Consider the following 21,146-nt stretch of genomic DNA (forward strand, 5'->3'; position numbering starts at 1 on the left):
CTTCTTCTGGTCCCTGGTGCCTCCGATCTCTGCTTCCGTCTTCATGCGGCTTTCTCCTCTTTGTCTTGCGAGGACACTTGTAATTTTTTTGGTTTTTTTTGGCTGTGCCACGTGGCATGCGGGATCTTAGTTCCCCCACCACGGCTCAAACCCGAGCCCCCTGAAGTGGTAGTGTGGAGTCTTAACCACTGGACTGCCAGGGAAGTCCCAGGACACTTATCATTGGATTTAGGGCCCACCCAGGTAATCCAAGATGATCTCATCTCAAGATCCTTAATTGTACCTGAAAAGACCCTTTTTCTAAATAAGATCAGGACTTGGTTATGTCTTTTCTGGGGCCACCATTCAACCCACTACACTGACCTTGCAGAGAAAAGAGACTTGGGAGGAGGTGAGCGTTATTAATAAACCTCCCCCCTGACATATTAAGTGGAGTATAAGTTCAGTAGACTCTGTGTAAACCATGAACCTATTTAGTTAAAAATATGTGTATTGGTATGTTCATTTATAAATAGAATTGTTTCTAGGTGGAGGCATTACACTCTGATTTTCACTTCTTACCTTTGGTACTGTCAGATTAATTTATTTTAATTATTTATTTTTGGCTGCATTGGGTTTTCATTGCTGCATTCGGGCTTTCTCTAGTTGCGGTGAGCAGGGTTTACTCTTCGTTGTGGTGCGCGGGCTTCTCATTGCAGTGGTTTCTCTTGTTGTGGAGCACGGGCTCTAGGCGCGAGGGCTCAGTAGCTGTGGCTCACAGGCTCTAGAGAGCAGGTTCAGTAGTTGTGGCGTGTGGGCTTAGTTGCTCCATGGCATGTGGGATCTTCCCTGACCAGGGATCGAACCCCTGCATTGGCAGGCGGATTCTTAACCACTGTGCCACCAGGGAAGCCCCTGTCATATTATTTTTAAATACTTTTTATAATTGGAAAAACCCTACAAAGCTCTTTACAGTTTGAAAAAAGCTTTTATTGGGATATCTGAAAAGACTTAGTGACTAGGTAGGAGGTTTTTTTCCTGTTCCTATTGATAGAAGTATTTGAGGAAAGGAACAAACTGTGGAAGGAGGTTCAATTAGAAACTTGAACTTTAAAGGTAGCTGGAATTGATTTAAAATAAGTTATGGAGCGCACAGCTGTGGAGCACTGAGCCACGCGTCATGCCCTGCGCTGCCCAGACTAGCGAACAATACAGTCAAGATGGCTAAAGGTGACCCAAGAAACCAAAGGGCAAGATGTCTGCTTATGCCTTCTTTGTGCAGAGGTGCAGAGAGGAACATAAGAAGAAAAACCCCGAGGTCCCTGACAATTTTGCAGAATTTTCCAAGAAGTGCTCTGAGTGGTAGAAGACAATGTCCTGGAAAGAGAAGTCTAAATTTAATGAAATGGCAAAGGCAGATAAAGTGCTCTATGATCGGGAAATGAAGGATTACGGACTAGCTAAGGGAGGCAAGAAGAAGAAGGACTCGAATGCCCCCAAGAGGCCACCGTCTGGATTTTTCCTGTTCTGTTCCGAATTCCGCCCCAAGGTCAAATCTACAAACCTTGGCATCTCTATTGGAGATGTGGCAAAGAAGCTGGGCGAGATATGGAATAACTTAAGTGACAGCGAGAAGCAGCCATATATCAAAAAGGCAGCGAAGCTGAAGGAGAAATACGAGAAGGATGTCTCAGACTGTAAGTCTAAAGGGAAGTTTGATGGTGCCAAGGGTCCTGCTAAAGTTGCCCGGAAAAAGGTGGAAGACGAGGACGAAGAGGAGGAGGAGGAAGATGAATAAAAAAAGGGGCTTCCCTGGTGGCGCAGTGGTTGAGAGTCCGCCTGCCGATGCAGGGGACGCGGGTTCGTGCCCCGGTCCTGGAAGGATCCCACATGCCGCGGAGCGGCTGGGCCCGTGAGCTGTGGCCGCTGAGCCTGCGCGTCCGGAGCCTGTGCTCCACAACGGGAGAGGCCACAACAGTGAGAGGCCCGCGTACCGCAAAAAATAAAAAAATAAAAAAATTAAAATAGAGGCACATACGAATTTATTTCTAATGTTTGAAACTTTACTCCTAAGCCCTGTCTCTGGGGAAACTGCTGGTAACACACTTGTTGTCATTTAGAATCCAAGCGCTTATGATTTCCCCCTCATTTTCCACCTACCTTCACACACTCAGCTGGCTATCTCTTCCCTTTTTGTCACTCTGGAGCATCTGTTCCAAATGGTAAACAAGAGAAACACTACCCTCTCAATTTCACCTATAGATTTTTTGGGAAGGAGTATGAAAGGAGAAAATGACTGTCTCTAGCTTATTTGTAAAGTTTAAAATTTAAGGCTACCTCTATTTCTAATAACCACAGATAATCAAGGCTGGTTTATAAGAACAAACAATGTACTTTTGTTTTTTGCTTTATATTTATTTAAAGTTTTGTCGATGTACAACATTATGTTAGTTTCAGGTGTACTACATAGTGATTTCACATTTACATACATTATGAAATGATCACCACAATAAGTCTAATAATCATCTGTCCCCACACAAAGTTATTACAGTATTATTGACCATATCCTTATGCTGTATATTACATCCCCGTTGTTTATTTATTTTATAACTGGAGGTCTGTACCTCTTAACCTCCTTCACCTATTTTGCCCACCCCTCTACCACCCTATGGCAGCCACCCACTTGTTCTCTGTATCTATGAGTTTGTTTTTGTTTTGTGCAACACATATTTGTCATTCTACAGCAAACCTATAATCCACGTGGCTGTATAATGTTACTAACCTTTTTTCCATTTCTTAAATGGGTCAAAGTAGTCTAATTATCAGGTCTGTAATTAAAGAGTCAAATCATGAAAAACTAGTACACTATAATCAGATTAATTAAAGAGTTTTGTTTTTGACTATCATAGTAGACCTGACTGAAAATTAAATTGTACTTGGGTATGCATGAGTGTCTTGAAATTTGTATGATGGAAAGAAAGTACTTTGGAGAAATAAATTCCGGAGTAACGAAGTCAGCTGATATCATCTTATGCTGTGAACTCACTCCCCAACAGATGGTGCTAGCTCACCTCTAGTGAGAGCTCTTCTGGTCTACCCTCCCTTAAAATGTACCGTGACCTTGATGGTGAAAACTGATGTGATGATTGTAATAGAATGTATTGTTAACCTTCTTCTATTGCCCCTGAACTTTGGCTTTTAAGACCTCATTCCACACAACCCAGTTGGAGAATCTATGGTCGTATCCTCTTGTGAATTTGATTTCTTCCATGGTAGCTATAGGAAATCATTTTAAAGGTCATTTATATGATAACAATGGATATTATTTAACTTTTTCAGAAAAGTCAGTTACAGAAGGCCTTTCACTTTAGGTATATATCCCCCAAAATGACATTGAATCTTGAAAATGTTGGAGGTGAGTGTTTCTTCCTAACTTAATTTGACAAATATTTAGTGACGATCTACTGTATGTTAAACATAGTACTAGGAACTGGGGATAAAAATAGAAGTTATGCCTCCTGCTTCTGAAGGACCTAGCCCAATGTTTCCCAGAGTTAAGTCATTTTCACATATCCTACGAGAATTTTGCCATAATGATGCACTTTGTTACCATTATATGCTTACTATTTTTCTTTATCTCACTTTTATTTTAAAAGAAAAATCTATCATCAATATTAATTTTTCCTAGAAATACAATTGATTTTATGTGTTGACCATGTTATCTTTTTAAAAATATTTTATTTATTTATTTATTTTGGCTGCGCCAGGTCTTCGTTGTGGCACGCGGGATCTTTTAGTTGCGGCAGGCAGGCTTCTTAGTTGTGGCATGTGGACTTCTTAGTTGCAGCATGCATGTGGGATCTAGTTCCCCAACCAGGGAATGAACCCAGGCCCCCTGCATTGGGAGCACAGAGTCTTACCCACTGGACCACCAGGGAAGTCACTCATCAATATTCATTTTTAAAGTTTCATAGACAGAAAATAATCATCAGAAAATATCATGAAGAAATATATAAATTCTAGCCAATTATTGTTATCTACAAAGTTTTAAGCCTGAGGCCTGCTCTCTCTTAAAAAAGGGAAATTAATCACACAATAATAGAGAGATGTTAAAGCCATAAGCACAAAACTAAAACTTTCTCCCTAAAGTATTAAAAAGGGGATAACTCTCACACTATGCAATTCAATATTTAACGTCATATCAGTGTAACACGTAAAACCATCTACAGTACCACTAATGGTAAGTGTCCAACATTTTGGGGGACACTCTAGCTAGAGAGAGATGCATGTAAACAAATCATTATTATATAGTTTCATTAGTGCTATGTAAAGACATTTGGAATACTGTGTAGGATATGATGGAAACAGATTAGTCCTCTGTAGGGAAAGGAGACTGCAATTTATTTTAGAGAAAATTGATGTTTGAGATATTTATTGAAGGATGAATACAAATTTACCAAGAAATAGAAAAATCAGGGCGTTTCAGAGAAAGTGAACCAGATGAGAAAAGGCACAGTGTGGCGGGAGCAGTATGGTGTGCTGAACTATGGGAGAGGGAAGAATGAATGTTAAAGAGGTTGGAATGGAAACCAGGAGACAAATTTTTAGAGGATCTGTATGTATACCATGCCAAGGAGCTTTGGCTTAATCCTTTTGGCAATGGGACTCCATCACAAGTTTTTAAGCAGGGGATTATGAAGATCAGATCTGTGTTTCATAAGGATGATTCTGACAGAAATGCAGAGCATGAGTTGGAAGGAGTAGTGAAGTAGAAACTGGTATAGGCAGATCAGTTAAAAGGTTCTTGCATGTGATAAGTTTTCTCTCTCTCTTTTCTTTTTTTCATACGTCTGGGAGTACATTCTTTTATTTATTTATTTATTTATTTGTGTTGGGTCTTTGTTGCTGCACACAGTCTTTCTCTAGTTGCATCGAGAGGGGGCTACTCTTTGTTGCGGTGCGTGGGCTTCTCATTGCAGTGGTTTCTCTTGTTGAGGAGCTTGGGCTTTAAGCACGTGGTCTTCAGTAGTTGTGGCACATGGGCTCAGTAGTTGTGGCTCATGGGCTCTAGAGCGCAGGCTCAGTAGTTGTGGCGCATGGGCTTAGTTGCTCCGTGGCATGTGGGATCTTCCTGGACCAGGGATCAAACCCATGTCCTCTGCATTGGCAGGCGGATTCTTAACCACTGCACCACCAGGGAAGTCCCTGATATGTTTTCTCTTTAAAAAAATATATATTTCTTAAGTCAGATAGAGAAAGACAAATAGTATATGATCTCACTTACATATGGGTTCTTAAAAAATGGAGCTCACAGATTCGGAGAACAGATTGGTGGTTACCATTTTCACTCAACAAAATGAGTGAAGGTGATCAAAAGGTACAAATCTCCGGTTATAAGAAAATAAATCCTGGGGATGTAATGTGCAGCATGGTGACTATAGTTCACGATACTGTATTATATATTTGAAAGTTGCTAGAAGAGTAGATCTTAAAAGTTCTCATTATAAGAAAACAAAAATTTGTATCTATGTGTGGTAATGCATGTTAACTATACTTTTAGTGGTAATCATTTCACAATATATACATATATCAAATCATTGTGTTATATGCCTAAAACTAATAGTGTTATATATCAAATATATCTCAACTTAAATAATATTTCTTAGCTTTGTTCACTGAAAAGGCTTAGAAACAATGACCAGTCAGTAGCACTCAGCACCCCGAGCACAGACTATGGTCTCTAAATATCATTTTCTCCTCAAAGGAGCCATGACTTTGAATGAGTGGCTAATGTCAGGTCTGGGGCAGGAAATGTACAAGATAAACCCGGAATAACTTGTCACATCAGAAGGAAAGAAGCCATCAAAGGCTTCTGGGGTCCTGTCAAAAGGATTCAAAAGACAATACTAGCTAAAGAAGGGATAATTTGAGTATTGATAATAATAGTAACTGCAACGAATTAAAACATATCAAATATCTGTAAGAGTGCAGGGTCATATGTACACTAAAAAGCAAGTCTAATTGATCACCTTTTAAGCCTAACTTTTCTGTACAAATTTATACCTCAGGGAAACCCAAATGGTTGATGAGGGAAGTTTTCTTTCCCAAAGTATTTCAGTCAGTAAAATAAAGGAGGGGGCTGGGAGGAGGTGGAGTGAATGGGGAGCAAGAGGGGTGGGCTGATGTCCAATCATGTGTGCCTGTACAATGGCATTCGACTCAGAACGAAAGAAGGGGTGACCACCATGGGTGAACCCCAAACACATGATGTTGAGCAAAAGAATCCAGATACAAAAGAATACATTCTGCATGATGCCATTTGTATGAAGTTCAGAAAGAGTCCAAATTAATATATGTCGATAAAAATCAAAGAGATGATTGCCTTTAGGGAGTAGGGTCTCCTGGAAGGGGGAATGAGGGAACTTTCTGAAGGTGATGAAAGTGTTCTATATCTACATTGGCATATTGGTTATACAGGTGTATATAGTTGTCAAAAGTCATCAAAGCGTATACATTTACGATATGAATACATCACAGAGTGTGTGTGTGTGTGTATATATATATATATATTTTTTTTTAATTTTAATTTATTTTTTGGCTGCATTGGGTCTTCACTGCTGCGCGCAGGCTTTCTCTAGTTGCGGCGAGCGGGAGCTACTCTTCATTGCGGTGCGCAGGCTTCTCATTGCGGTGGCTTCTCTTGTTGCGGAGCACAGGCTCTAGGCACGTGGGCTTCAGTAGTTGTGGCTCGCGGGCTCTAGAGCACAGGCTCAGTAGTTGTGGCGCTCGGACTTAGCCACTCTGCGGCATGTGGAATCCTCCCAGACCAGGGATCCAACCCATGTCCCCTGGCTTGGCAGGCAGATTCTCAACCACTGTGCCACCAGGGAAGTCCCCTCTATTTTACCTTAATAAAAATGTTTCAGGACTTCCCTTGTGGTCCAGTGGTTAAGACTCTGAGCTTCCACTGCAGGGGGCATGGGTTCCATCCCTCGTCAGGGAATTAAGATCTCGCATGCTGTGCAATGCAGCTGAGAAATAAAAAGTTTCATAATTTTTTCTTAATTAAGAAGAGAAGAGGGGTAGTGGGCAGTAATTTTGAGAAACTGTTTAAAGTTGATCTCTCCATTCTCTGGGCCAGCTCCACTGGTGGCCTGCTTAGGCTGCCAGTGTGGGATGTTGCGGGGGTTAAGTAGAGGGATCTCAGAAGTTTTCGTGAGCTGGGAGAGGTGTGGTTACTCCATAGAGCTCTGTGGTGGGCTTCAGTGCCACGGAAGGGCTTCAAGCCACCACAGAGCTTGGCTTCAGGCATCCTTGGAAAGCCACAAGCAGTGGTGGTGGAGCCATGGCTGGATGATGGGAATCCGGGCCCTGCCCTCTGCAGCCTCCAGCCAAGTCCATGGTGTGTGCGCCCGTCATCGGCTTTTTAGTGGGTCTCATATTTGTTTAGACTTGTCTAGTTGTCTGGAAGCTGGCGTCATGTGAAATGGGAAATGCTGCTTTCACAATGCTGGCTGAAATTTCACAAACATTGGCATAACAAATTCAAGAGAAGTGTCAACTCCTTGGCAAGGATGGCACTGTTCAAAGGGGGACTGTAGCAACTGAGTCATCTTTGGAGGATATTAGCCTAGAGAAAGAGTCAACAAAAATTCAGAGCCTGGCGGACACCTATGGAATGCTGACGAGTACCAACTCTATCCTGAAGGAGGAAATAATAAAATAATACTTCCCTAATAAAAGAAATAGATGAAAGATCCAGACACTCAAGAAAAAAGGAGCTGATGGCTGAAGTTGCAAGAATGATCTGGTCACTGAACTAGGAGTCACCACATCACAATAAATTTTCCAAACAATAACTCCCTGTTGTCCCTCCAGATGGTGGCCTTGGTCTGAAAGCAGAGGCCTCCTGTGCTGCCAGGCCACATTCACCCACCTCCCTCTCATATGTTATCGTCACTCCAGATGCAAGCAGTTCCTGTAGAGACCTCCTTTTCCTTCTCATCCTCCTCTGGGAAGAGCTTATAGAGCCCCCTTCTTGGGCTGGAGTTTCTCCTCTACCCTCAAATCCTAAAAACAAAAGTGAGTTCCTTTGAAGTTAGTCCAAACTTCAAATGAACCATTGGAACCAACATCAAGAAACTAGAGATTTAAAATCGGGCCTCTTCAAAATGAATTTTAATCTCATTTGTTAGCATTTAAAAAACTTAAAGGGGGAGGCTTCCCTGGTGGCTCAGTGGTTGAGAGTCCACCTGCTGATGCAGGGGACACGGGTTCGTGCTCCGGTCCGGGAAGATCCCACATGCCGCGGAGCAGCTGGGCCCGTAAGCCATGGCCGCTGAGCCTGTGCTCCACAAGGGAGGGGCCACAACAGTGAGAGGCCCCCGTACCGCAAAAATAAAAAACAAAAACAAAAACTTAAAGGGCCATACTTGTGCTCATAATAACAATCAATAGAACTTTAGTTCTCAGAATAGGGTTTGTAAAATTATTTTTATATAAATGTTATAATTAAATTATTTTTACTTAATTTTTCTCTATACATAATATAAATATGATGTTTTCTTTAATTATACGTGCAGTTTATCAATAGCATACAATTCCAAGAAGATTCTATAGTTCTTTAGAGGGTCCCAAGCAGGATTGAGCCTGAGCTGTACAGGGTGATAACCATTCAATGACACACATTTTATTGGCTTTCTCTCCTTGCCTGTATCACTCTCCATTTTCTGGGATTACCTTCCAAATAAGTTACATGCACCTGAGAGTATGTCTCCGGCTCTGCTTTCAGGGGAAACTAAGCTAAGACAGACATTGGAATGTACAGCCAGCCACACAATATATAACTAGGCCCTTCGGGCTGACTTTCCCTCGCCTTCTACTACGAGGGGTGTGGACACTGTCATCAATAAATGAAGCTTGGTCACATCTTTCTGAACTGCAGTCCCCGTTGTTAGAAAGACAGCATGTAATGGGGACAGTGTCATCTCCAGGCAGTGGATGCCTCCGGTCCATGAATTCTCTAGACCCCTCCCATCCTGCCCCCTTCCACACATTCCTGAATGTATCGGTCACATTAAATCAATGAGACTAACTGAGCTGCTCCTTCCTTATTCCACTGTTTCTCTGACATCACCCAGGAAATTACTGGAACCTTTGGTCTTAGCTGTCCCTCAACTGTGGTGCCGTCTCAACCAGTGTCTGCCAGGCTAGTAATTCGTTTTCAGTAGAGAAGTAGCAAGCAGCTACATTGGGTGATTTTAGGGGCCAAGAGCCTCAATCCTTAAGCCAATCCTGATATACGTCAGAGACCATCTCATTAGAGCATTTATTGCACCCCATCAATCTTGTGGTGCGATAAACAAGACCGAGCAGAGTACAGCATAGAATACCAAGCATGAACACTGTCTTTTCTTTTTCTTTTTAATCACCTGTAGCCTTTCAGGCCAACATATGCTTCTCTGAACTGAGAGCTTCGGAAGTAGCATAAATGTTAGTTGCAAGCATCTCTGGGACTTATGCTCACAGGCCTTTAGATTGCCAATAAAGGCGATCTTGTAGAGACATTCTTAAAAGTCTAGTGATTTTTGGCTCTCTGTTCTTATTTAAGAGAGAAACACCAAAAATGGCTTGGAAACTTGGCCAGGATGTTAACTAGTGGCTTCACTGTACAGTTTACTGTAGATCTGTACTCAGGCCTTACTTTGTAGATGCCCAAATGTTAGCGTCTGTAGGGTTTTTTTCTCTTGGGCTAGTCTTCTGTTTGTTTGTACTGTTGTTATTGTTCTGTATTTCAGGAGAGGGTGTAAGCCTGGCTGCTATTATTCTAGGAGTTGAGTAAGGGCAGGGGACTAAAGTTCTCACAACTCAGTATGTAAAATTTAACTTTACCTCCCTATTTTACCTTTTGTCTTACTTCCCTGAAATATTCCTGAGGCTAGAGCTCTGTTTCAATTTTTCCAGTGAGAATACCTGGAATGTCTTCCTCTGTTGGGGTGGGAAAGGTTTAGGTGCCTGGCTATGCAATGTTAGGGCTGGCATCTAGAGAGCTAGCTGCTTTTTATTAGACTTTCAACTAATCTTGTTTTTAATCCATACCCCATTCAAAGTGACAGGTGCCTCCAATTCTGCAGCCATTCTTGTCTTGCTTTATGGCTTTTCCGAGTGCAGATGCTTAAATTTCAGCTTTCTCTGCTTTTTTAAGTTTCCACTTGTCCACCTGCTTGCCATTTTCCAAGTTGTACTCTAGCAGCAAATCACCTATCTGAAAAGACTACCTATCTCAGCCTCCTTTGCATATAGTTCTGGCCAAAGGGGAAATGCTATGAGAAACATCAGGAATGGCCCCTTAACGGGATTTGATTCGGCTGTGGAGCACATCCTTTTATCCTTCTCTTCTCCCTTCTTCCTACTGCCTGGAATGTGGACATGATAGCTAGAACGCCAGCAATTATCCTGAACTCATGAGGGAAGCTTGAGGAAGGAAGCCACATACTGAGGATGACAGAGCAGAAATATAGGAGCCTTGGTCCCTGGTGGCTGTGGAGTTATCCCAGACTAACGGCGGACTTCTTTTATACTAACAGTAATTCTGATAAATTCTATCATGTACAATTTCCTTCAAAAGAGGGGGAAAGACTATGATACATTGATAATTGTGTACATTGCATTACTGAGTACGTTGCCGACAGGACAGAACTTCCTTTCTGACCAGGAGGATAAAAATAGACTTCTCTCTCCCTAACAATTTTACATATCTAGTGATTGGAAGAATTTCCAATAGACTGACTCATACCTCCTTTCCTTTTAGTCTTTGTATATATGGTGCCATCCACTGCAGGATGAAGTCACATTGCAGTGTAACCTCTGGCCCTGCACCTTTACATGACAGGATCCCAGGTGAGTTGGCACAGAGGGCAGTAGGAATATTCCTGGGAGCCATTTCTCTTCCTGGATGGCTAGCAATACTTAGAGATACTGCACCACACATAATCCCATTCCACAAAACCCAAACCAATGTATGCTCAGTTCAACTTCCCATTAACTGGATCCCATTAACTGGCCACACTGTGGCCATTCCAATGTGACATGACTAAGGGAAGTCTATCAGAAGGAACATCAGAATGGAAGGAAATAGAGATCTTAACTGATCGTGATGGAAATACCTTGGGCGAATTTTACTCAAACATATGACCACATGAGATCATTTCTAGGCCCTTAATGGGCTTGGAAGGAGTCTGTGTAAGTGAGGGACCCTGAAGCTTAAGCTCCATTAGCTTCACAGTATATCTGCCTTGGGTAGGACAGGTGGAATAACATTTAACAAACAGGAACACTTAGTTTATTTATGCTGTGGCAACCACAGTACCAGGAGAAACAACAGTCACTATGCCCAAAATTTCTTGTGTTGAATGGGACTTGGGGACATTCTTTTACTCACAAACCCCACACTTCTCTGTGGTCTTAATCACTGGCTTCTGCATAAATTCCTCCCAAATTTCACTTCTGTTTCTCCTTCTTTTTTTTTTGTGGTTGCAGGAACTTCAAACTGTGAGGTTTCATCCTCTTTGTTGGACCTATTTCCAAGTATCTTGCTGACCAAGACACATTCTTAGCAAATGAGTCATGTTTACCTGCTAATTCAGTACAATTTATTTCTAACATTCTTAGCAAATGAGTCATGTTTACCTGCTAATTCAGTACAATTTATTTCTAACTTATTAATACACAAAGTAGTTTTCAAACACATATATCCACATGATGCTTTAATCCTTTATATAACTTCTATCCAGATATATCATGCAAAATTTTATACTCAGAAAAGTTCCATGTTTTATATACTTATTAATTTTATAAATTTCCTCAGAATATATTCTTCTTTTGATCAATTCTACACTTCATTATAAGTTAAAGAAAATGGCAGTGTAGCAATGGGACGGTGGATAATTTCTCTGGTATGAGTAGCAGAGGCTAAAAGTAGAACCATTACTACAGTACTTTCACCTTACAGAGCAGTCGATATTTTTCACAAGATTTTTCCTCCGGAGTGTTCTGCCAGCTTTTTAGGTTTTTCAACCTCCACAGGCTTGCTGTACTATCAGGATCGTGGGTTGGTTTAGCTGATTCTCTGTAGAGAATAACTGCTAATAATTGCTGTTTCAGAAAACAAGTCAACCAAAGTTAACTAACAAATACTTGCTGAGATTCTATATTGATTTAAAAATATACAATAAAGCTAATGGAAATATTAGTACTGTCCAAAAGGGACATAAGAAGCACTTTATAGAGAGAATTTAGGAATTTGAAACTAGATTCTAGGCTAAGGTTTGAGGAGTTTGTTTATTTCCCAGTGCTTGGCTTAGCAGCTACGATGCATCATCCTATTGTGCAATGTAGACACTCAGGTTTAATATGATCTCACGTAAAACTCATTTAGCCATTAATTGAAAATAGACAGATAGGCTGGTCACGGATTGGCAGTTTTGGCCTTTTTACTTATTTAATTTAGCCTAGTTTGTTTTCTTCAACTTCACCTTCATTGTGCATTCCTGGGTTAAAAAAATGCATATTTGTTTGTGTGTTTAATTGTATTTATTGCATTTAATTTTAAATGCAATACATTTTAATTTAAAAAATAAAGCTATTTAAATAAGACTACAGCAGTAGTAACATTTCACAGCTGCAAAATGTCTCCTTATTCCCCCTCTTTTTCTCTGTCTCCCCTTCATATACATTGCATTGTTTCTCTTAATAGTTTCTCTAGTATTCTAAAATTATGTGGTATAAGGTCTATCTCTTTTAATGATGAATATAAACCTTGGACATTTCAGTGTAGAAACTTTGACTTCAGGCCTTTTATTCCCACTTCAAATATAATTTTGGTTCACTTCCATTCAGTGGTATACACTGTTCCACAATTAACTTTGTTCTGTGCTAAACTCTGGTACTAAATGTTATGTTCAAATCTGGGCTTCAAAGCTTTCAAAGCAACATGATAGATCCATATTACATGTCCTCATGATTGCAGATCTCGGCATGGTCAAGTGTTCCTGGAGAAAGAAACTGACCTCTTGGCAACAACAACTCTTGGGTGAAATTATAAACTAATTTTGGACAAGAAAAAAAACAAGAGCATCAATTGCTGCCATTTGGTATGAATTAGACAATGATAAAATATTTCTTTTTGTGAAATGATAATAGAAGTGACAGTCTAGATTTTTAAAAATTGGCCAGCTATCATATTTGCCTGAAAAAAATTAAAATATTGAATGAAATATCTCTTTTCTCATAATTCAGCTTGACTAAATTTTTCTCCTAAGCCATATTAATTTATAACAAATGAAGCTAGTTTTAGTGAAGCTGAGTAGCTTATAATAATAACAATAATTAAATTTTGTTAGTTGACATAAAATGTATTAGAGCAAATAGGACTGTGAAATGCAGCTTTTGAGGAACACTTTAACCTGATTCATATTTATCACTATGAAAAAACATGAAATTTCAAGGAATGATCTCTTGAAAGGAAATGAACATTTTCAATTCTAATGTTATCATAAATGTATATTAAGAATTTTTAATTTCTCAAGAAAAATACTCGGGAAGCCCTTATGAAAAATTTATCTAATTCTGTTAGGTGTTTATCATACGTGTCTCTTTTTAGAAATACTTATTATTATAGCCTATAATGAAATATCAGAATAAATCATCTGCTTTACTGATATGTAGTTAGCTTGGACTGCTGGTGTTTGGTATGTGTTATGGACTGAACTGTGTTCCCCCAAATTCATAGGTTTAAGCCCTGACCCCCAGTGTGATTGTCTTTGGAGATAGGACCTTTAGGGAAGTAATAAAGGTTAAATGAGGTCATAAGGATGGACTCCTTATCTAATAGGATTGGTGTCCTTATAAGTAGAGGAAAAGACACCAGATACATCTCTTTTTCTCTTTCTCCCCCCTACTCCCTCTCTTCCTCCCCAGCAGAGATGGAAGGTCATTTGAGGACAAAGTGAGAAAATGGCTGTCTGCAAGCCAGGAAGAGAGGCCTCACCAAATACCAATCCTGACAGCAACTTGATCTTGGACTTCTAGCCTCCAGAGCGGTGAGTAAATAAATTTCTGTTGTTCAAGCTACCTAGGCTCTGGTATTTTGTTATGGCAGCCTGGGCAGACTAATATAGTAGATAAAGGCACAGTACAGACATAAAAGGGCTGTACATTTTATAAAATTCTGAATCTGCAGATTGGCAAGGTCTGATGTGATGCACAGTGTGGAGATGGCAGCACCAGATTCACCCTGGAAAGCATCAAAATACCACTTTTGAACAGAGGCGATATTTCCAGTAAAAACATTACAACATAAGTAATTTGATGGTGGTGATGCATCGACTTCATTCAGCTGGCCACTAAATTACAGATGCTAACAGTATTTCAAGCACTGCAGAAGAGACTGGGGACTTGCAATTTCTATTATTGTTGATATTTCGATTACTGTAGAAATTCTATTATTTTCTTTCAAAGCACTATGGATGCCTGGACTTTTGCAAATGGAGAGATGCAAGGCAAGGGCTTGATACTCTTATAATTAACATTTTTGAGTGCTTACATGATTATACATGGCAGGCCCTGTTCCAAGTGTTTACATAAACTGACTTTGTTTAATTCAGATAACAACCTACCCGTGAGATTGCTATACAGGGACCATTACTTCCATTTTACAGATGAGGAAATGTTTACGACGTATTACATTTAAAGATCAGAGGGACTTCCCTAGTGGTGCAGTGGTAAAGAAGCCGCCTGCCAATGCAGCGGACATGGGTTCGATCCCTGGTCCAGGAAGATCCCACATGCCACGGAGCAACTGTGTGCCTGTGTGCCACAACTACTGAAGCCCACATAATCTAGGGCCTGCGTACCACAACTACTGAGCCCACATGCTGCAACTACTGAACCCCGCATGCCTAGAGCCCGTGCTCTGCAACAAGAGAAGCCACCACAATGAGAAGCCCACGCACTACAATGAAGAATAGCCCCTGCTGGCCACAACTAGGGAGAAAGCCTGCTCGCAGCAATGAAGACCCAACACAGCCAAAAATTTTTAAAAATAATAATAAATAAAAATCAGAAATAAGGAAAACGATATTTAAAAAGAAATTAAGAGAGCAAAAGGGAGAGTGGGGATGGGAGGAAACAATCAGAATCTAGGTTGTGCTAGGTCCTTTTTTCTCCCCACCCATGATCAACTAAATCACAGTGAAAAGCATGTCTTACTAGTCAATTGTGCTTTAAAAAAGAAAATATTTTATTGAAGCAGATAAGCAGCATGATTAAAGAATGGGATCCTAGGGGAGTATCTTTACCCTAGAATGGGTCTTACCCATAACTGAGTCTAATCTCCTCATTTTACAGGTGAGAACCTGAAGGACCCAAGGAGACACGGGTAAAGTGTCAAGGACCTGGATGAGATCCATCTCTTGTTGCTACATAAACAGAGGCTACACAATTCACAGGCATGTTTTAAAAATGCAAACTCGGGCTTCCCTGGTGGCGCAGTGGTTAAGAATCTGTCTGCCAATGCAGGGGACACGGGTTCGAGCCCTGGTCTGGGAAGATCCCACATGCCACGGAGCAACTAAGCCCGTGAGCCACAACTACTAAGCCTGCGCGTCTGGAGCCTGTGCTCCGCAACAGGGGAGGCCGCGACAGTGAGAGGCCTGCGCACCGCGATGAAGAGTGGGCCCCGCTCGCCGCAACTGGAGAAAGTCCTCGCACAGAAACGAAGACCCAACACAGCCAAGAAATAAATAAATTTAAAAATGCGAACTCAACTATAATGTTACCACAACCACTAATATTCAAATGTTCTCAGCTACTTCTTAAGCTAAGCTAGGAACTATCCCTAGAGTTGAGCAGAGTCCCCTGAAACCTTTTAACTTGGAAATCACCATGCTATGGGAGAAATACCTACAGCACTTGGAAAGGCTTTGAGGTTCTCGCAGGCACTTCTTTCTCAATAAGCCCCTTTACTGAGGTATGAATGACATACAAAGAGCTATACATATTTCACGTATATGACTTGATGATTTTGGATATAAGTATATACCAGTGAAACCATCACCACAATGTATGCCATAAACATAGCCGTCACCTTCAAAAGTTTCCTCCTGCCTTCTTTATTATTATTAATTTTTGTGATAATGACACTTAACATAAGATCTACTCTCTTAGCCAATTCTTAATATTGTCAACACAGGCACTACGCTGTCCAATAGAAAAGGACTTTTTCATCTTGCATAACTGAAACTTTGTACCCTTTGACCACTTCTCTCCAGCCACTGAACCCTCTAGCTTTGCTCCCGTTTCAATTTAACCAAGTGCCAGAAGCTTATTTTGTGTCATATTAACAAACAGTAAATATTTTAAATGTTATCTAGTAAAAAGACTTAACTTGGCTTTTGTATCTTTTCTGGTCTGCTACAAGTTTCCACCAGTGTCTCCTCTTTTCTTATTTTGGTCTCACACTTTGTAGCAAAACAGAAGAGGAAGCACTTTATGTAGAAGACCTTTGGGAACACTGTAATTGCATTTTTCCTAATCAGTTTTATTGGATATTTCCAGTTTGCTTCCTATTTCATGTTCCATCATACCTCTAATTGTTAGATGTTTCCTAATTTTTAGACCACACATTTTAAACTTTACTTATGGCTCTTCATTACCACATCTTTTATAAAACATCTTGAGTATTTTAAGCACCCTGTGACCATCCACGTAATCCATTCCTGCTAGCAATGTAAAATAAGTAACACCAAAATAACTGAGAAGTTTGAGAGATGAATCCTTAGTAGATACGCACATGGTGAAAGTGTACACGTTGCTTAAGAGAGGAATCTCTTGAAGGACCCTCAAGCACTGCATTGGGTCCAAGTTCTAAATGTTGTATCAAGAAGGGCAGGGGAGCCAAAAAAGTTCTCTCCATTTTCCCAAACCATAACCTTAGGAGAGAAATGTTCTCATCCAGCAAGCCGGGCTGTGTCTTCACAGTGTTGTAGTCTACCAGCCTCAGGGAATCAGGCAGAGGAGAAGCCTTTCCTCTAAGAGAACCTCACTGTCCTCATTTCAGTAACAGTTATGTTCAGCAGAGCAGCTAATCTCATTGCCAAGAGGGAGGGAAGTCAAAGAGAGCCTCAAGTAACTTAGTACCAGGACATTCCAGGCTTTAAAATAGCTGCCTTTACCTCATGGGCCATTTGAAGAAATCTATACAGAATTTGAAAACAAGCTGTAATAGAACCTTACCCAACAGAAGCAAGGTCTCGCCAGACATTTTTGTTCATTTCCTTTGCTTTTATTTTCCAGAGTTTCTTCCTCACCTTAAGTTATTTCCTGCCTACTCACTCACTCCCCGGATGGTTTAATTCTCTTCTGGGTATAACCATTATGCATAGTAGATACATGGACATGCACTGTTCCTTAGCTCCTCCACTTTCCTTAGCGCCACTGCTAGTCTTTTGGATGGTGGCATCCACCTCCTCTAACACACATCCATCCACTGGCCCCTTACACTCCCATTGCCCCTATGTGGTTGAATGATTTTACCATCCACCCAGCCGTTCACACTAGAAAACTCAGTCATCCTGCCTCCTTTTCTCCATCATGTCCCCTTCCTCCAAACACATTCCATCAGACATCAGGTTTGGCCACTTCTGTCTGTGGAATGTTTCTGGATTCCAGGGACTTTGCAGGAAGCTTTTAGCTTGTCTCAGCTCAAAGTCTCTCTGTTTCCATTTATCTTCCACATTGTCATCAATTACTATTCTGGAACAAAAATCTGGTTTTACTTTTCTCCTGCTTAATAACATTCGATAGTTATCCACTGTCTGGATAGAGTTTTATCTCTTTAACAATGTATACAGAATTCCTCTATGTCCCTTCCCCACCCCATCAAAATTCACCTTTCTCCCTACCTGTTCTCTTGGTTCACTGCTTTCTGCCAAATGACAGCCAGCTTTCCCAACACCTTAGCCCAGAAGTGGTTTCTTTTTTTTTCTTTTTTAAATATTTATTTATTTGGCTGCATCGGATCTCAGTTGCAACACGTGGGATCTTCCTTGCAGCATGTGGGATCCTTTAGTTGCGGCATGCGGGATCTAGTTCCCTGACCAGGGATTGAACCTGGGTACCCTGCATTGGGAACGTGGAGTCTTAACCACTGGACCACCAGGGAAGTCCCCAGAAGTGGTTTCTTTTTTTTCTTTTTTTAAATAAATTTTATTTATTTATTTATTTATTTATGGCTGCATTGGGTCTTCATTGCTGTGCGTGGGCTTTCTCTAGTTGCGGCGAGCAGGGGCTACTCTTCGTTGTGGTGCGAGGGCTTCTCATTGCGGTGGCTTCTCCTGTTGTAGAACACGGGCTCTAGGCATGTGGGCTTCAGTAGTTGTGGCTCGTGGACTCTACAGAATAGGCTCTGTAGTTGTGGCGCACGGGCTTCGCTGCTCCGCAGCATGTGGGATCTTCCTGGACCAGGGCCCGAACCTGTGTCCCCTGCACTGGCAGGCAGATTCTTAGCACTGCGCCACCAAGGAAGTCCCAGAAGTGGTTTCTTAATGTGCTATCTAGTTTTTCATTCCATTTCTTTTTCTGGGTTCTCAACATATTTTTGTCTTCTCATTTAGGTCATGCTTTGCAAGACTATGTTGAGGATTTTATTTTATTCTAATTAAAATAATATCAACCATATCCAAGTCTGTTGTCTTGCCAAAAAGCGTTCTGAATCTGAAGTCCAGAATAATATCCAGTCTAGTCTTGTACAATTTGGCTAGTATTTCAGCCATGGACAACGTTGCTTTCCCAAGGTAAAGGAAATAATTGATCTACTATCCCCACCAAAGCACTCATTTGTCATGAATTTGCTGTCCTTAAAGTTATGGAGTTGGGTGTCATGGCGGCTGGTTTTCTGAGCAGTGAGAGAAGAGGTATCTTTCTACTTTAAAAACCAGTTCTTTGATGAGAACTCTTTCTACCCACCTTCCCTCCAAAGCAAAGGTCAAAATTAACACCTTAATACTGAACTCTGGGTATTGTATTATTTTTTTCAGATATAGCATCTACTAAAGGAAGAGAAGTATTCTCCATTTTTTTAATGTTTCTGGTAAAAAGAATTACAGGCTCCTTAGTAGCAGCACATAGAGGTAGACAGTTGTATGAACATTATGGATACAAATGAAAGTGATAGTAAGAATTACTGAGTTGATCAGATTCAAGGCCATATGTCCTACTCTATCAACTTCCAGAAGCCATTCTTCCTGCCTCTCAACTCCCAGAGGTAAAGGACTGAGAAGTCTGGGGAGAAGCATCACACTGATACACACAGTATCTGCAGGCAGTTGGCATAGTTGAGTGGTTAACTGCTACCATTACTCAATTAGCTTATTAGATTCAAAAATAATCAATCAACAAACATTTATTGACGAGGAAGGGCTGTATCACCACCGCACCATGTTAGGTGTTGGGGAATACAGTGAGAAAGCAATGGAGTTTAAAGACTGGAGGGGAAGATACATATTGAACAAATTATCACAATTTATTAAATAAATTAATTTAAGGATACAATAAGTAAGAAATATAGGCTGCCAACAATGGAAAACCAACACATACATGCATGCATGTGCATACACACAGAACAGAGCTTGAAATGAATCTATCTTTTCTCTACCTCAAGTGACAGCTTTATTAATTCATAACACGTAATATAAACAGCAGCTTCTATATAGAATTTATATGTACCCCTTTTCTGTTGTTTATAGCTGCCTGATAAGAGCAAGCAAACACGGGTACTATTGATGGCAACAGGCAGGGTTGCTGCAGTAAACTTATTCAAACTGAGTGATATTTATGGGTTCTCATGCAAATAGACAAGCTGTAGATGCATTTAAGAATTTGGATGTCTACTTACATAAACAATAGAGCACGGTGGCTGAAAGTAGCCCACTGGAGCCAGACTGGCCTCTGTTCCATACTGGATCCACTACTTAATAGCTGTGTAATCTCAGACAGTGCCTCTGTAAAGTGAAGATAAATAATCACATTAACAACCTCATTGGTTATTATGAGAATTAAATGAGTTAATGCTCGTAAAGCACTTAGCACATGTTAAGCTCCTGCCACAGAGTAAGTGCTCTACAAATGTCACCTACTGTATTTGCTCAAACAAGGCCATTTTTTAGCCAACTATCTGAACACAATAATACTGAATCTCATAGTCGCAGAGGGGATATTTGCGGAAGTGTATCTCAGTAAGGTTTATTAAGCATAGACAAGGGGGTCAGGAATTTAATACCACATTTGTTGTCTTTAGAGCTGCGTTTCAGTTAGGGTGTTGCCTGAGAATGACAGTATTTTCTGATTTAGAATGTGACATTTACTCTGATATTGTTAATATGTGTAGTAGTTAAAAATAGTAGTAGATAGTGTTCATGTATGTTAGCTTCCTTTAGACTTATTTTGAAAAAATACATTCGTCTTATTATATGAATATATTGTGTCCCATTTAACCAAATTGTAACAAATGAAGGAAAGAGGTGATAGAGTATGAAATGTTGATGGAAGCTTTTACTATGTGGAACACCTTAGAATATAAATCTCTACAGTGCTATTAATAGTTATGTCATCAACAACATTTTTTCAGACTTTGTGCTTCACTCTGGAGAAAAGAGTACGGCATCTTGAATTTCTTCACTGGGTAATTTAAAACCGAGTTATAATGTGGACACCAACTGCACACATGTTACTTGAGTTCAGCATCAAAGTTGTAAACGAAAATAGTAAATATGCTCTCTCTCAAAGCTGTTACTATTTAACAAAACATATTCAAATCAACAAAATAGTATGAATATATATGACCATAAATGTTTTTATTAATTGTTTTGGGCTTTTTAAAAAACCTCATTTTAAATACTTAATTCTAATTCTACTCTACTCAAGTAGACTATAATAGCGAATACATATCTAGTGCTTACTATTTACATTCCAGCTGCTGTTCGAGTTACTAGTAAGTTCTGATTCTAATAAGAATGCCATATACAGCAGTTTCAGCTTTTATGTAACACAGTAACCTCAGGGAGAAGAAAGTGAGGGCGTTCCGAAAACTTAACTACGTAGTCTATAGACCA

At 40.4% G+C, this 21,146-nt stretch overlaps 1 long non-coding RNA gene and 1 pseudogene across 1 annotated transcript; both read left to right on the forward strand.

The window, feature by feature from the left end:
• Positions 1–987: 987 nt before the first annotated feature.
• LOC115854840 (high mobility group protein B3 pseudogene) lies at positions 988–1,777 on the forward strand (annotated as a pseudogene).
• A 4,997-nt stretch (positions 1,778–6,774) lies between these two features.
• Positions 6,775–18,968, forward strand: LOC115854842 (uncharacterized). Its single transcript, XR_004040125.3, has 4 exons — positions 6,775–10,878; positions 13,007–13,130; positions 13,960–14,078; positions 15,385–18,968. It is a non-coding gene; the product is annotated as an uncharacterized lncRNA (long non-coding RNA).
• The last annotated feature ends 2,178 nt before the right edge of the window (positions 18,969–21,146 follow it).

Source organism: Globicephala melas, chromosome 14 (genome assembly GCF_963455315.2).
Source record: "Globicephala melas chromosome 14, mGloMel1.2, whole genome shotgun sequence".
NCBI lineage: Eukaryota > Metazoa > Chordata > Mammalia > Artiodactyla > Delphinidae > Globicephala > Globicephala melas.